The sequence below is a fragment of the Cyprinus carpio genome, chromosome B19 (assembly GCF_018340385.1).
Source record: "Cyprinus carpio isolate SPL01 chromosome B19, ASM1834038v1, whole genome shotgun sequence".
In the NCBI taxonomy this organism is placed as follows: Eukaryota; Metazoa; Chordata; class Actinopteri; order Cypriniformes; family Cyprinidae; genus Cyprinus; species Cyprinus carpio.
In genome coordinates this window covers 19064085-19081075 of record NC_056615.1, presented here as the reverse complement: position 1 = coordinate 19081075, position 16991 = coordinate 19064085, and the positions used below count along the sequence as shown (strand labels likewise).

The 16991-nt window shown below is 36.5% G+C and overlaps 1 long non-coding RNA gene across 1 annotated transcript; it reads right to left on the bottom strand.

Moving 5' to 3' along the window:
• Positions 1–12487: 12487 nt before the first annotated feature.
• Positions 12488–15877, bottom strand: LOC122140784. The gene is made up of 3 exons (XR_006157356.1): positions 15839–15877; positions 15653–15752; positions 12488–13134 (listed from the first exon to the last, which is right to left on the bottom strand). It is a non-coding gene; the product is annotated as an uncharacterized LOC122140784 (long non-coding RNA).
• Between the last annotated feature and the right edge of the window lie 1114 nt (positions 15878–16991).

Below are 16991 nucleotides of genomic sequence, written 5' to 3'. Positions count from 1 at the left end.
GTATAAATTGCATAGTATAGTATAATAATTTTTTTATGCTGAGCTACACCTGAGGTAACTCTTTGTGAACTTGAGAGGAACTGACTTCATACATCCACTAAAAATGATCTTGAGACCAGTTATTTAAAAGTCATTGCAGAACTTGCATAAAAAAAGTGAAGTTAGTTCTGAGAAAATGTCTGGCATCGTTTCTTGCTACTTGGTTTGATAATTTGTACCTAATTCCATGAAGTGTTTGAATACATGTTTTTGTAGCTGGCTCCAAATTAAGATGTGTTTTTTTTTTCAGTGGCAGCTTTGACAATTAAAATAAAACTGTTACTTAAGTGAATAAGCAGAATAACCAGACAGTGTAAAGTACGTAGACACAGTCAGTCAACAGTGTAGTGTTTGCCGTCTGTCTGGTCCGACATTGAATTGGTGAAGCTCAGTCATATCAACTAATTCTCATGGCACAGAGAAGACACATATCTCACTGCACCGTTAACACAGAACAAGGTCAGCATCATTCACTGTTATTTTCCCGAAGGGTGAAAAACATAAAGTCCCATATGTGAGACATGGTCAGGGAGCTTAAACAAACAAATGAAAGCAGGCGGTGGTGTATAGATGACAGGCCATATTCCGCACATCGTGGAAGAACATTCTTAAAATAGAAAAAAAATTGAAGTGAAGGCTACTACTGTGGTAACCTGAAATTTCTGGTTAGGGATCGACTTCCTCCCCTCACATCCTTATGTGACTCATTAAGAAAGCTGAGAGAATGACTGATTCGAGATTAGATCTGAAAACAGCAGCACTTACAAGGTTCTGGAGCAAATGTCAGGACGGTGAAAAAGAACAATGAAGCTCAGTGCGATAAGATTTACATATGTTTTTATGAGGTAGCTCGCCTCGCTCGCTCTCTCTCCCTCAAAAGAAAATCTGCGCTACGTGTTCAAGCCTTTTTTCCTGGGAGCAGCTCTTTAATCGTTGCCTTGGCTTTGACTTCCTAACGGTTGTAAACAAATGCAATTTTGCATTTCCTGTAGTCTAGACACAACAAAAGAAGCATTGGCAAGCCAAGTCCCAACACATGCTGTTTGCATAGCAGCTAACGGACTCCGACAAAATTTTTGAGGAAGAAACAGTGTGAATGCAGGGTGTTGATAGCATAAAATGATATTTGGCAGGTCTTTCCAAAATAAAATTGGTGCACTTGGATACGGTTTTCAAAGTTTTCAGCTAGGCTTCAGTTTAAGGCACAATTTCATAAATTTTTTGCCAGAATAAAATTATCCCTGATACCATACGTCATTTTGTAGTAAATGTTCCGTTTGCTTAATATAAAAATAAGAAGTCATTTTATCCGATTCTTTTATGCGAAGTGGATAAAAAACAATAGTGGAACAATAGTTATTACAATAGTTGTTTCCCTGCAAACAAGAAAAAGTGTTCGCCTGTTTCTACACTCAAAAACTACAAACAAGCCTCTTGGGTGAAAAATATAACCCTGGGAAAGCTTAGTCTAATATCTGTACTTTTTGTCTGCGTTCTACAGAAAATCCACAAAAAAAAAAAAAAAAAAAAAAAAAACATCTCAGCATTGGAGGACAAAGGCATGCTCCGGCCATACATCTGTGAGTTTTGAAACAAAGCTTTGTTTGTAAGCTTCAGTCACTTGTGCTCATGAAAGCAGACACTTACTTGAAAAACTTTCCTTTTTTTCAGGGGAAACACTCTAAACCAACATCCTGGTATAAATTTGCAAAACGCAATACAGGCCGGATTGTGCGCGGGACGGACACGGGGCGCATACAAATGGCCCCCCGTCTAAAATACCCCCTGTTTCTCTTCGGCCTCAGTAGGTAATGTACAATAAATCAACAAAAGAGCATTAATGCCTCCGTTGAGTATAGGAGAGGCTTCTGTTATTGTACCTTTTTTTAAGTATTTAATTGGAAGGGTCCCTTGAAACGTTACACGGCTCCTTCAGATGACTTTTCCCCCCCAAATCTAAGAAAAGATTGATAAGAATTTTCTTTCCTCCCTCTCTTAAATCTCTTCTGCATTTTTTTCCATCCCTCTCTCCCTTTCAGGAGAGCCTGCATTTTTTTACTAAGGGGAGAATAAAGTTTCAAGTGGATGGCATTTGAAGGTAAGGGAGTGAAATTGGAGGCTGGTCGTTGGGGATAAGGCAAGGCTGGGAAAGAGGGAAGTTGGCAGTAGTGCCCAGCCAGACTCGGTGCCTTGAGCTCCCCCCCTCCCTGCACCAGGTGTCTGCTACATTTAAATGATACTATTATTCATAGACAAGAGAGCAGGGTATTAAAAGTCCCCCCAAAAAATCATTTGCAATTGAATACAGATATAATCCTGGAAATATAAGTCTCCATTTAGGCCTTGCCATTAAGCTAACAAGGAGCCCTTTGTACAACATGTGTGTATTAATCACGGTCAGGGGAAAGGGGCAGGAAGAGAGAGAGTGGGAGAGAAAATAGAAAGCGAGTGAGCGAGGGAGGGAAAAAGAGGGAGAGAGAGAACACCATTCGTGTGTGTTCACATGCAAATTGAAATGTTGCTCATCAAAACGAGCTTATCACTTTCTCTCTCTGGTTCTCGGCAGACTTGGCGGGCCGACGCGAACCCGAAGCGCTTCAAATGGGGATGAACTGAAAATTTATTTGCATTTGTGAAATTTCAACACATACTTGATTTCTTTCAGCTGCGCAATCTGAAGTGCACGAGACGTAAAGGAAGCACACACTGCGTGCAGATGTCACAACGACACACAGGAATTCTTACAATGAGCCCGGGTTTCTCAAACCTACTGTGTGGGTTTCATTTTCCCGCAGATCGCTTTGATTTGTGCACTTTTTCAATGTGGCAAATAGAGATTTTGGAGGGCCCTCGAGGCAGCCCCCCAATGCCTCTTACAAAACTCCTCTCCAGCAATCATTACATCACCATTTCTCTAAGCCGATTTTCAGCAAGTCTGGCTCTGTTATTAAAATAGTAATTAATTTTTGTCTGAGGGAACAAAAGCAAGTTTTTTGTCCCCCACCAAGTGTCCCTGAAGAGACCAGGGGTGTCAGTGAGGTCCTTTCTATCTAGTCTAGGGTCTCTAGATGTAATCCCCTCTAGTCTGGTACAGTAAGAGCGCTTTGATAATGGGACAGAAGCAGACACCCACACCGGATCGATCTGGATCTTGGGATGCATTTGATAGACTGGTGTCACAAGTGAGGATCAACAATCACAAACAAACACACTCCACGAATGCTTTTGCAGTATAGACTTAATAAAAAACTCACCCTCAAGTTGTTCTAAACCTGTATGAGTTTCTTTTGAAGATAAACAAAAGAAGATATTTTGAAGTATGTTGACGGTAGCCATTGACTTTAATAATATTATTTTTTTTTCCATACTGTGGAAGTCAAAGGCTAACGTCAATTGTTTGGTTATCAACATTCTTAAAAATGTCTTCCTTTATGTTCAACAGAAGAAAGGTTTGGAACAAGTGGAGGGTGGATAAATGATGACAGAATTATCCTTTTAACTTTCGCCATATGGTACATGGGAAAGTATTGTGGGAACTATATGGACACGGCTTAGTATGTTTAATATGACTAGTGTCCTGAAACAGCGCTGCTGGACGTTTCCATATCAGATTAAGTGTTCATAGAGAGGAGGTGCGAGGGCTTACGGGTAGAATCACTTGCAAGTGAGGCTTCAAGATAGAATTTTCCTTGGAAACACCAATCATGTTTGAAATCCACGTCAGAGAAGATTGGGGGGAAAAAAAAACCCTAAGGAATAAAAGTTGACTTTGAGAGCCTTTGAGTTTCCCGGACAGCCCATCTGCCATAAAACACCATTGTAAAGCTGGACGCGGGTCCCCGAGATTGATGACTCCAAGTCTTTCAAAAAGCTGTTTGTATAAGTGGAGTTATGCTAAAAATGCAGCAGTGATAATATGGTGGCCGTTCATGTGAAACAGAGCATTACTGCAATGATAAACATTGAGTTTGACTTCATGGATTTAGTCAGCTGGTGTGCTTGAAAGAAAAAAAGTGGGTGGGAAAACATTTGCCTTTCTCCAAAATTAAGTCGTTATTTCAGACAGCCATAAATGCGTGTCCTGAGTTACTCTGGCAGTCTCAGCTTCCCGTCAGATCACAATGGAGATGTCAGGAGATCATCTCTGAACACAAGCATATCCGCCCCTTTCTCACCACAACACATCAGAGCATTTACATCTTTCCATATGAACTGTGTAGTAATGTCATGAGAATCAATGTTTGTTTGTTTCTTAAGCAAACACCCTCATTAAGAACTAATATTGTTAGATGTATTGCGTTGTAAAAAATTTACACTTTTATCTCACCTGTAAAGAAGCAACAGGTCATAAAACACTTTGTTTTTACATGCTCTCTGTCTTCCCCATGAAAATGACTTTGATTTTTCCCCCTACATTGTGGACAGCTGGGGCAGGGGGTGCTTTTCAGGATTTCACTGCATCTCGGTGTGTCCAAGCAATAAGTGTGGGGCCAGTGCAGTAGTCACCGCAGGATTTAAAAAGACTTCCTCATGCAGAAATATTTAATCTCCTTTCAGAAAATAAAAGAGGGAGACGGGAAATAAAAGCCACCATGAGATTTTCCGTTCTTTAAAACTTGTGCAGTATCAAAGAGTTGTACATCATAGTTAGTCTCTGCTTGCATTGAACAAAATTTCTTAATGTGTAAAAGTCACACTTGATTGAAAAAAAAAAAAACACTCAAGGGAATTAAAAAAGAAAAGAAAAAGATTTGAACGTTGGAATAAAATTTCAGCTTTGATATCAGTATAATTTCAAAGGTTTAAATTCACTTTATGGGTATTTTCCTTCTTTGTTTTATATATATATATATAGAGAGAGAGAGAGAGAGAGAGAGAGAAAGAGAGAGAGAGAGAGAGAGAGACACACTCCAGGAAATCGAGAAGGAAAAAGATTGTGAATATTGCAATAAAATTTCACCTTTATTTCAGTATAATTTCAGCGGTTTAAATTCAGTTTATGAACATTTTAATTTTACAGACAGACAGACAGACAGACAGACAGACAGATAGATAGATAGATAGATAGATAGATAGATAGATAGATAGATAGATAGATAGATAGATGACAGAGCCAATTACATATAAATTTATGTATTAAAAAATATACAACAATATTTAATATTATATTATATCATATTATTTTACGGTTTTTCTCAGTTGATTTGACACTTTTCTTGGTACTTGTTCTCAAAACAATTAGCACAGCCATCCAAACACAAAATAATCTTAAAGGTCCCATAGAATGCAAAAATCACTTTTATAAGGTGTTTGAACACAGTTGTTTGGCCGCAGTGTGTGAAAATAACCAGTCTATAATGGTAAAAATCCACCCACTCATTGTTTCATAATCCTAATAAATCATAATCAGTCTCTCCACACTAGCAGTTCCAGATTTCTCACTACTATGGTGTCATAGTCGGGGAGAGTCCCGCCCATTTGTGATGCGTGAGAAGCACCGGTCTGCCAGTACTGTTTTCTTGCTGTAGCTGATGGAGATACAAGTCAGTGCCAAAGAGCCATTAAAAGTGTTGTGTGTTGGGATGCACCAATGAATATAGGAGTCTTCATAGACCGCTGAGGACTCGGTGGTTAAATTCAATTTTCTAATAAAATGTCCCCCCCAAAAAAAACGGAACAGTCCTATATGTTTGTGCTAACATTTTACGCCAGACTACCTCACAAACGAGGGTCAGTTCAGCTGGAGTTGTGCAAAGATTGCTTCTGAAAGAGGGATAGAGACCAACGCTTTGTGCGCAAACATCCAGACTCCTCATGCCTCATATTTTGTTTTCCAAAAGAGCTTCTTGGCTCTCTGTAAGGCTAATGTTGCTAAAGCTACCATTGTCTCTGCCTGTTTTTACTAATGCTGCCTTCACATGCTACCAGAATGATCATAAATAGGAATGTGGTAGTTAAAAATTCGCTTTTGGAAGCAATGTGAGGTCAGTAACACTGCCACCACCAGTTAAACCGTAACACCGGTATGCCTGCGAGCATGAGCTCTTGAAGCTCCGCACTCTTCTGAAAAGGGAGGCGGGAGCACCAGCTCATTTTCATTTAAAGGGGACAAACACAGAAAACAGCGCATTTTGGCTCATACCCTAAAAGTGGCAATTTCAACGATCTATAAAAAATTATCTGTGGGGTATTTTGAGATAAAATTTCACATAAACACTCTGTGGACATCAGAGAACAATTTAAAACGTTGTATCAATGCATCCTATGGCACCTTTAACCAAACAGTTCAACTTTACTGCAAAATGAATTTTTTCTAGTAATGCATTTATTAAAAGTAAATATTAATGAAAATATGTTTATTGTAATTCTTCAACATGGAGTTTTGTTTTATATATATTGTGTATATCTAAACAAAATAAAAATTGTTATCCAACACCTGCTGTCACCCATGATAGCAGCAAGAACTGAAATGTTTTTGAAAACTGTATATACTATAAACGTGTGTGTGTGTTTGCTGTATACATGAATTATACTGAATGTTTGATCTTGCCTTTCAGTTGCATCTGGAAGAGAATTTCATTGCATTTTATCTAGACTACACATTTGCTGCACTTGCATCATAGGAGAAAAAAATGCAAGAAGTTTGAATCCATGCTTGACAAGCTCCTTTCTCAACATCTCCATCTTCCTTTGTGGCTGGTGGTGGTGTTATGGACCACCATGTCAACAATGCTCCTGTTCCATTCAAAATAATCTTGATTGTCCACCTGTATGATCTCAAACTTAAATTCGGAAAAATGTTTGGACATTAATTAATTATAAAGTGTTCAAAACCTGAGTTTGAAGAAATGTGTCAAATCATTTGAGAAAAACTGTAAATGAATATTATATATCAGAATAAACCTATTATATATTATTATTAGTTTTCTCATTCATTCGTTCATTCATCCCTATGAATAAATATTTTATACAATTTCTGTTTCTTGCATATTAGTAGAATAGGTCTGTTTAATGCTAAAAATGGGTCTAGTAGTAGAAATAATAGGTCTGTTTAAAGCTGTACAGTCAAGTACAGCACATTACCACTAAACCTCAGTGTCAGAAATAAGTGGCATATGTCATTAACCATAGGAATTTAAAACACTATGACAGATAAGCTAACCCCCAGGACCCCTGGTTTACTCTAAACCTAGAGTCTAAACATTAAGCAGGTCATAGGAGGAAATCCTCTGGCAATATCTTCACAACACTAATGACCATACCTGACATGACCACCACTGTCTGGCAGCGCCCCAACAACCCTGGCACTAAAATTACCTCAGGGTCACACTCCTGGCATAAAGAGTGGCGGGAGACAGAAAGAGTGAGCACCTGCATGCCTGATCTCAACCTGTGCCAAGCTGAGGATTGGCAGAGCAGCTGGCACCAACCCAGAGAAGAAGGTTGGAGAATACACCAGCGAACATCATAAGCGGGGCTGACTCAGGATCCCGACCCAACCCCTGTCAGCCCCCCCGGAGTAAACATATGCTGACAAATAACCTTGAACTAGTTCTGGCCTAAAAGTTAGTGCGGATAACACCTGCATAGACGCCAGTGGTGTGATCTCAGAGAGGGTTTTATCACACAGTTTGAGCGCTACGTCCGAGACTTGAATCTTTTCTATTTCTCTGTTTATACAGACCACATACTCTCCATCAGTGTCGGGTTTTGTTTTGATCCTGATTTGTGAGAGTTATTTAATCAATGTCTGTCTAACTCGGAGGTCGCCTATCTAAAATCATTTCAGGGAAGTAATGAATACAACATCTGTGCAGACATGCCTAAACCCTGTGGACTTTCTATGCTCAATTTAACACTGACAGAATCATATCTCTCTCTGCCTCTCCCTCTCTCTTGCCATTCGTAATTGGCTTTGTCACTAAGCACTCAAAATAACTAATCAGCGGTCATATATACACAAATTGGCCACCGTTGAAGGTTTTGGAGTGTTTCTGCGATTTCGGTTAAATAGCTTTAGTGACGTAAAGGGTTGCTAATGGGTTGGTGGATTAGGTGCAGAATGAAAGAGAGGTTAACAGATTAGCCCCATCGTTTTGATTGATTATCAGCACACGACTCTAATTAGAGTGATTATTAGGAGCAGAGGCTGGCGACAGAGAGGGACGCGTCTCTGTGGGGATTGCAAAAAGATACAGTGTCCTTAAACAAGAAATATGGTGTATTTTTAAGGAGACTCTTATTCATTTTGGATTTGCATAGTCTCTTTGTTATGGCCTATATTGCAGAAATACATTGCAGTATACCTTACAAAAATGTGTCTTGGTATTCAGTTTTTCTACCAAAAAAAATGTTGCTTTTATTCAATTATAGTTAACACTTTAGAATCATAATAATTAAATCAGGGATACAAATAGTGTAAATGCTTTCAAAGGTTTTATTTATTCATTTATGAATAATAATAATAATAATAATAATAATAATAAACTAATAAACAAGCTAAATAGATGGATTGCTTAGTGTTTCTCATATGATGACAGGCAAAGGTATGTGTACATAAAAAAAAATAAATACAAGAAAATCAATAAAATAGAAAATACATATAAAAATGCTAATATATTGAATTTTTATTGTATTTTTTATTTTATTTTTTATTTTTTGCTTGTTTGTTTTATTCCATTATTGCAAATATCTTTTACAAGAAAAATATTAGACAGCCAGATTACCTATATAACAATCAGAAGCAGAATAAAATATGTGCTTCATCAGCAAAAAAAAAAAAAAACTATTTTGTATTACCAAATTTTACCTATGGGTGAAACAAGTTGTAAGAGATCATAACAGTGTAAATGAATTTGAGGGGGAAAAAATTGATTGAATTTTATTTATTCATTTATTTTAATTCCATAATTTATTTAGGAGAAAATTGTAGGGCAGGACTTTTATTTTATTCTTTATTTTTATTTAATATTATAAATTTTGTTATTCTGGATTTGATTGTAAAAACTGAGGTTTGTGTATACTGAGTCTGCTAAAATAATGTATTAATAGCTTTTTGGGTACTGGTAAATATCATTCAAAACTTGTGTGGCCTGTAAATTACATCAGCAGAAAAAATTAAGAGCAACAGAGCAAGCTATCAAATTAAACATAAGCAGTTTCTTTTCTTTTCTTTTCTTTTCTTTTCTTTTCTTTTCTTTTCTTTTCTTTTCAGTATATAGGACCAGTAATGTTCATTAAGAAAGTAAAGAAAATCTATTGTTTGATTTTATACTGTCATAAGAAAAGAACAGAAAACGAGTAAGTGAAAATAATTATCTACATGAATTTAACTAAACTTTCATTATCTTTTTTAAGAGTGTGACCAACTTTACTTAAACCTGAAACAAAGTAGTAGTTGGCATTAAAGTTGGTTTTCTCTTCGGTGAGATGGAGTACACTGGTTCATCTGTGTCACATGTCCTGGCATAGCTGTCTCCTGGGTGGACAGAGGGGATGCTGGGAGCCTGGTGCGGCCATGGAAATGAGCCCCATTCATCGCCGGCTCTGAGCATATGGCGTTGCTTTGTCCCCAGCTACTGAGGCAGAAGTGATGCAATTTGTTGGCATGTCCTGTCATTTCAGCAACTCCCCGGCCCTTCCTTGGCCCTCATAAACAACAACAGAGCAGAGAGCAGGGCGGCCAGAGAGAGCAGGTCTCACATGCTCGCTCACACTGCTGCACTAATGACTGAGGCACAGAGAACATGCAGCGGATGCACAGACATACTCTCCCTCTCTCTCTCTCTCTCTCTCTCTCTCTCTCTCTCTCTCTCTCTCTCTCTCTCTCTCTCTCTCTCTATTTCCCTCTCAGTGTTTCAACGTGCTTTATCAGCATAAGAGATACCACTTAGCTTTATCAGTGTTATGGTTGAAACAATAGAATAATTATAAAACAAAATCTAATAGATGTAATAAGAAAATATTTTGTAAAAATTAAAGAACAAAAATATGTATTTTTTATTACACTAAATATGTATTATTGCCTTTATCGAAAATAATATATAGGTATAAGAAAAGAAGCAGGCTAATTGCTTGTTGTACTTGATGACAGGCTAGGTATGTGTACATATTTTTTTTTTTTAGTTTTAAAATTTTGTTTCTTATGGGTGAAACAAGTTAGAAAACATTACAAGAAAAATATAATAAAATAGTAAGTGTGTGTATACATACATAGATATATATTTTCTATATATTTTGGATTACTCACTGTATAATATCATATACACGTATAATAATTATGGTTTATTTGCAGTGAGTAACAGTATAAAGTATGTTCTATATTTGCACAAAATAGAAAGTTCATTAAAAAATAGTACATAATAATAAGAGAAAGGAATATATATATATATATATATATATATAAATATATATATATATATATATATATATAAACAAATTTGCAAATATATTTTCATCACTTGGTTTTGTTTTATAGTAAATGTTGTACAAGAAAAGTATTAGACAAGGTCAGATTACTCACTGTTCTTCATGTAACAGTGAGTAACAGAATAAAATATGTGCTTTAGCGTGACACAAAAAGGAAGTATTACCAAATTTCCTATGGGTGAAAGTCAACAAGTCTTATTTTACAGGAAAAGTATTAGACAATGTCAGACTGTTCCTCATATAAAGGCAGCCATATGGTATATGTACATGATTTTAATTTGTAACATAATTTTGGCATCTTAATAAGTCATTATAATGATGTATTTTTTATTATTATTATGATTTACTTTAGTTTATTAAAACTTCATTCTAGGCCCATACTCTCTCACTTTGTGTTCACTGGTCTATTATGCAAGAGAATGGGACATGAGAGTGGCTTGAGGAAGTGAACATATCGCACTTGTTATCAAATGTAAACTGTTGAGGGAAAAGTAAATACTTAGCCTAACTGTGGGGGGTCCTGTGTCCAGATTAAAAAACAGCTGCTAAATGAAAACCCGACTGGACACAGTTTTTGCCCAAATGTTAGTTTCACCATATGCTTCAAAACAGCTCATCATATATCACCACAACGTAGAGATATAAGTGCATGTTTCAATAACATTGCATTGTGTGGAAACAGAAAATTAAATTTGCTTTCATCGCTATCAGCCATGGACTTCAAGCTGTCAGCGATCTGATTAGCATCATAAAAACTCCCCGAAAGACTGTGAGAGTCATCTTTGTGGATTACGGCTGATGCTTTGTGAGACATTAAATCCACTTTGTGCCATTATTGTGGGATGTTTGCTAGTTGACTTCACCTTCTGGTGAGATCTTCAACACTGGAGAATGTCTCCTGAGACTGAGGGAATAAAAGAGTATCCCCCCTGCTATGCTCTGGCATCTGAATGGGGCATGCTGGGAAACGTCACATATAAATGAAATTACATCTGCTTCCATGCACTTTGGTGCCTCTGAAACAGTTGCAACTTAGTGAAGGAAACATCAAAAATAAGTTTGGGAATATGTTTGACACTCTTTGTGTGTAGTTTTTATTGATGTGTGTTCACATTGATACAGCGAGAAAGCAGTCTTGGCAAGCATCTGTCATTTTTAAAGTTGATGAAAAAGACCTGTGGTGTTTGAAATCATCCCAGGGCAGCGAGGAACAAGACGTGTTCCGGAAGAGATTGATGGCTCTGCTTTTATGCTCGGAACATTCCGCAGCTACCACGACAACCGTCCTTATGACACGGTGGTGACAAAGAGTCAATCAGTGTGTCATTTTTCAGGGTCACCGACTGACAGGGTCAGAGTCTGACCACCAGCCTGCACACAGACCTACAGAGAGGGAAATAAAACCCTCTGTCCAAATCAAACAGCCGTTAGAATCAGAATTCTGTCTGAAGAAGTCTGAATTTTCATTTGGAATTAGAATCGGAATCATTGTAAATCCATCACTGTATGAAGAGAATCAGAATTCAGTTTAAGATTCAGAATAAGAATAACAAAATTTTTATTAAAAAAAACATGCAAACAAACACACATCATCATAATCACACTCAATCTGAATTTATTCAGAATAAGACTCAAATTTACAATCAGAAATGCACAAATTCACATCAGAACCAGAAACATTAAAAAAAAAATTCCATGTCTATTCTGAATCACACTCAAAATCTGATTTTTAATTAGAGTAAGAGTGAAATTTAGATTCAGAACCAGTTGCGTGACAAAAACTAAATCAGGAGTCAGATTGAGAGTCAGAATAAGGATACAAATATAAATTTGTAAAATTAGTAAATGGAATTAGAACAATAGTGACAATAGTGAGAATCAGAATTAAAATGATTTTTAATCTATTAGTGTGATCACAATGCATGACAAACATACGCAAAACATTATTACAATCAGAATCAAAATCAGAATAAGAATTAGAATCAGATTCATTATTAAAACATCAATGTGATGACAGAGTATGATGAAAACAAATAAATATGTAAACATGGCGTGAATTAGAATTATCTGAAACTGAAAGAGAATTATTATTAATTAGCTTGATCACAGATAGTCATAGAAGTCATATAAGCGTATAAACAAACAATATAAACAAAATTCATCTCTGTTTTTAATTATGTGTTGTTTATTTTCAAAATGCATTTAAAAAAATACTTTCTTTATATATTCCATCTAATTGATATGTACATTTCTTTGGAAAACCTGTGCCCAATCCCAACCGAAACTAATAAACAAGTTGATGTACGCCTGCAGGCTGTGTTTGACTGTACATTTTGAATAGATAGATTTATGACAGAAATGAAACTTCGCTGCTGTGCGAATAGTCCTGCTGTGAGGAGTGACATCACATACAGTAAACTCATTCTCTAAAATACCCTTCATCATCCTGTCTTCTCATCCCTCATCCTTCCGTTCCCACCCCGTGCCATGTCCGAAACAGAATTGCTGGAGGAGAGGCGACATGTAAATCATACGGAACGTGACATTCTCATTTGATTAATGGAGTCCTAGTGTGACTCTTTGTATATTAATCAACAAATAGCCCGACCTCATCAGATGCTGTCTGAGTTCATTCTCAATCATAGGGGTGCCCTGTGAGGTCCAGACCTGTCAGCCAACAAGAAGATGGGTGTAAACAGCCATAGCTTTAGTAATTCATACCAATTAGTCATTTCAAAAGAATAATCTCAGCTCATTTTGCCATCTCCATTATGGAGGTTCTCATGCCTACATCGTGTCGATGAACATCTTAAATAGACCAAACCGTGAAAAATGCTTCCATTTTTTTTTTTTTTCACAAAGAAAAAATATTTAGAGCAAAGCCTAAGAGAATTTCTCAATTTTAAAGGCACTTAATAATTTAGAGGCACTTAATAAATATTGTATATAAAGGAGTGTCTCTTTTGCCATGTTATTAAAAGGTATAACTGAAAATCAATGGCTGGTTATTCAGAGATTAGTGTGACCTTTCAGTATGCCTGTAAATAACTTGCTCTGTGAAACTCTGAGTCCCTCTTCAGAAAGACGAACTTTCAATCTTATTTACCTTCATCACAGCAGTGTTATTAAAATGAACCATCAGTCTAGGGTAAGTCTAAATATTTGTTCTTTATTGGATAGATTTTCTGTCATATGTGGTCACGCATTTGTCATATATTACCACACTGTTTATATACACTCTAAAAAATGGGATGTTTGCGGAACTTTAAAAAATGAAGACAACAGTTTACATGTTTTTTTTTAGTTGATTATTTTGCGTAATTGTTTTAAGTAAATATCTTGACTGAATTTAAACTGCAATTACCTTAACTATTACCTAGCTAACTTTATTGATTTTCTAAGACTTAAAAATAGTACATTTTTAAGACGTTAAAACAGTTATAAGCAAAAAAAACAAAAACAAAAAAAAAACAAATGGTTTATAGTTTTATTCCAATACTTATGAGATTACAACTTTCATAAACACCAAACACAGACCTCAAAACTTGGAATCACGGCAAGGGTAACCTAACTGATCGTTTTGAGTCGAGAAACAAACGCATGCTGCCACCACAAGACAACAAGTTCATTAATAAGACAAAAACCAACAACGACTATGTACATAAAACTGGCAAACAGTCAAATAATACAATCATATTAATTAATCATGCCGCAGCGCATGCTGAGAATAGAATGGATGGCACTGAAGCACAAAAGCATTTTTTAAGTTTAGTTCTATTTTTAAAAAATACATTAATCCAACTCACCTGCTGTGCTTGTTGGTTCTCCTATTAAAAATCAGAGTACATCTCCATCTGACATTACAAGGAACTGGACTACAGCACCACCACATGGTATGAAATATGATTGCCATCATATTTTCTATCGAAGCCATTCAGATATGATATCCCTCAGCCAGAAAGTGCATTACAGCTCTAAATATAGCGATAAAGCTAATGCAGCAGAAATGACTCTGAAACATCTCTGAGTCATCAGATACAACAAAGGCCTCAGTGTAGACTTACTTATTAGAAACACCTGGTTTGCGCCAACTTTACTCACCACGGACAGGAAGGTGGTACGACTCATTCTGCTTATGCATGAGTCCTCAAATTCCATTGTATGACATTTTACCCAAAACTTTAATGAGAATAAACTGTCACGTATAGCCACAGGGGAGATTTGAAGGACCCAGAGCCTTTATCTTTTAAATTATTTTATTGATTTTCCATGTCCACATGGGTTGCGTCTGATTCATCCTACTCTAATTTGCCGAATTGATTTCTTGCGGTCAGTCATTTCACTCTGAATAACATCACCTCATAGAGGATAATCCTGTTTTAAAGATCTGATTTACATTTATGGAATTGCCGAAATGTATTGATTCAATTTTCAAGCTTAAGTAAATAATATCTAGTAAATGTCAAGGATCAAACTCTCATTTTGCTATTAATATACCAGCATATTGGCTGATTGACTTCTACATTCACTTTTGGCCCGTCAAGTGCTTTTGGCACTGCATGCGAGCTGTTATGTGTTGTATGTCAAATAGTTTGAATTGTATATTCAACACTCCAAAACAGGAAGTCAAAAACACGTCCTGTAATTAGCCGCGAAGCCTCGTTTAAAGGTTCTTGAGGGTTCTTTAGCCAGGCGATGCTTTCCATATGCAAAAAAACCTAATTTCCCCATTCTCGTTTGGCTGTTGCTGTGATTTACCCCTTCATACCAGGTCTTAAAGCAAAGTAATCCACTTTATTGGGAAATGAGTACGTGAAGGGCCACTTAAAAATGCATTAGAAGTGCAAAGCATTATCAAACAGAAGAGCACATAAACCCAGTCAGCCATTTAAAGCTCGGCCCACACTGTTTATGAGCTCAGCTCTTCACGCTAATGCAGCTCTTAGATGAAGCCAATAGCTTACAGCGCTAACTGTTCCGCCGAGGTAATGGTGCCTCGGTCTCTGCCTGCTTGAAATGGCTGTAGGGGCTCCTTGTTCACCTCGATCGGATCGGTGACCCTAATTAATAACGATCAGTCTGTCTGAAATGTGCAAATGGAACAATAAACGTAGATCTGAGTAATTAACCTCTAGCATTTCTGCTAATCATGGGCAAACATCCTCACTCTGTCATTGTTACTCACTGCAGTAGATTTCAATCGGGCCAGCAGCCTCGTTTAGCAGGTCATAAATCTGACACTCATATCGTCCTTTCAGGGAAAGGGCAAAGTCGGCACTACACAGCTGGGGAAAGAAAACAAGATGCCAAAATCTAGGGAATCAACAATAAATAATTTGGAAGTCAGCTCTTTGTGTTCCAGAATACTTACTTTCCTTTCACTGTCAGGAACTTCTTTCATGTCAGAACTATGTAAATGAAATATGAATATGTATTAAATTTGTTAGTCAATAAAAGACTTTGAAAATGTTTTCTTTTGAACAAAATTTAATATAATGTGCCTAAAGAAAGTATAATTTCATCATAATAAGGTGAATACATGATAACTGTCATTAATATATGGGTAATTAAATATGTTATTATGGACTGGTAAAATACTGGGCACTTTTTGAAAATAATAACAAATAAATCCAGAATTATTATTATTATTATAAAATGTACAAAACAGAAGCCATTCGAATAGTAAATCTTATTGATCAATATGCATATATATAAAATTATAAACAATTACAATGTTATGAATGAGGGCCATAAAGTCCTATCAGAATTCAGAGAAAGCATCCAAATGGAAAAGCCACGTTCCGCTCTCTAAATGCACACTTTGTGATTGATCCCGGGACGATAACCATTTAAGCAAAACAAAGCCTCCATAATCCCAAATGTGGGCATCTGTGTGAGAGCGTCATTGACATGGACACAGAGGGTAAGTAATTGGGGAGTCGGAAAATGATTAACCCACTATGCAAATGGCAATTAAAGGACACCTAATGCTGCAGGCACTGTCCTTGTGTCCTAATCGCTCGGACAAAAGTTCAAGTACGGCTGTTTGCCATGGACGCATGCATACTACAAAACAAAAATGCCATTAACACAACTGAATCATTTGTGCTTAATGGGAGAAAAATGATCGACGCTCACGTCCGTTTTGACCATAGTGATGGCTAGAGTGGGGAAAGTGATGTGTGAAACCAGTTAAACAAAAAAGAAACAGTGCTAAATTCAGTGTTCATTTATTGAAATATATCCTATTTTATATTTCAACGCTGCTTACTGTACCGTTTACTGATGTTTTTCATTTTTAATTGATTACTAAATATTATTTTTGTTTTGAGTTTTGACAGTAGTAACTGCAAGAATGGAAAGTGACCTGTGGAAAACCATTTACTCCGTACTAAAATTTTATGTTTAATGAAATAATATATTTATTAAGTAAAATAATATATACTAAAATATATTAAATTAGATTAAGAGAAAATATGTTGTTAAATGCTGCTTATTTAACCATTTGTTGATGTATTTAATGT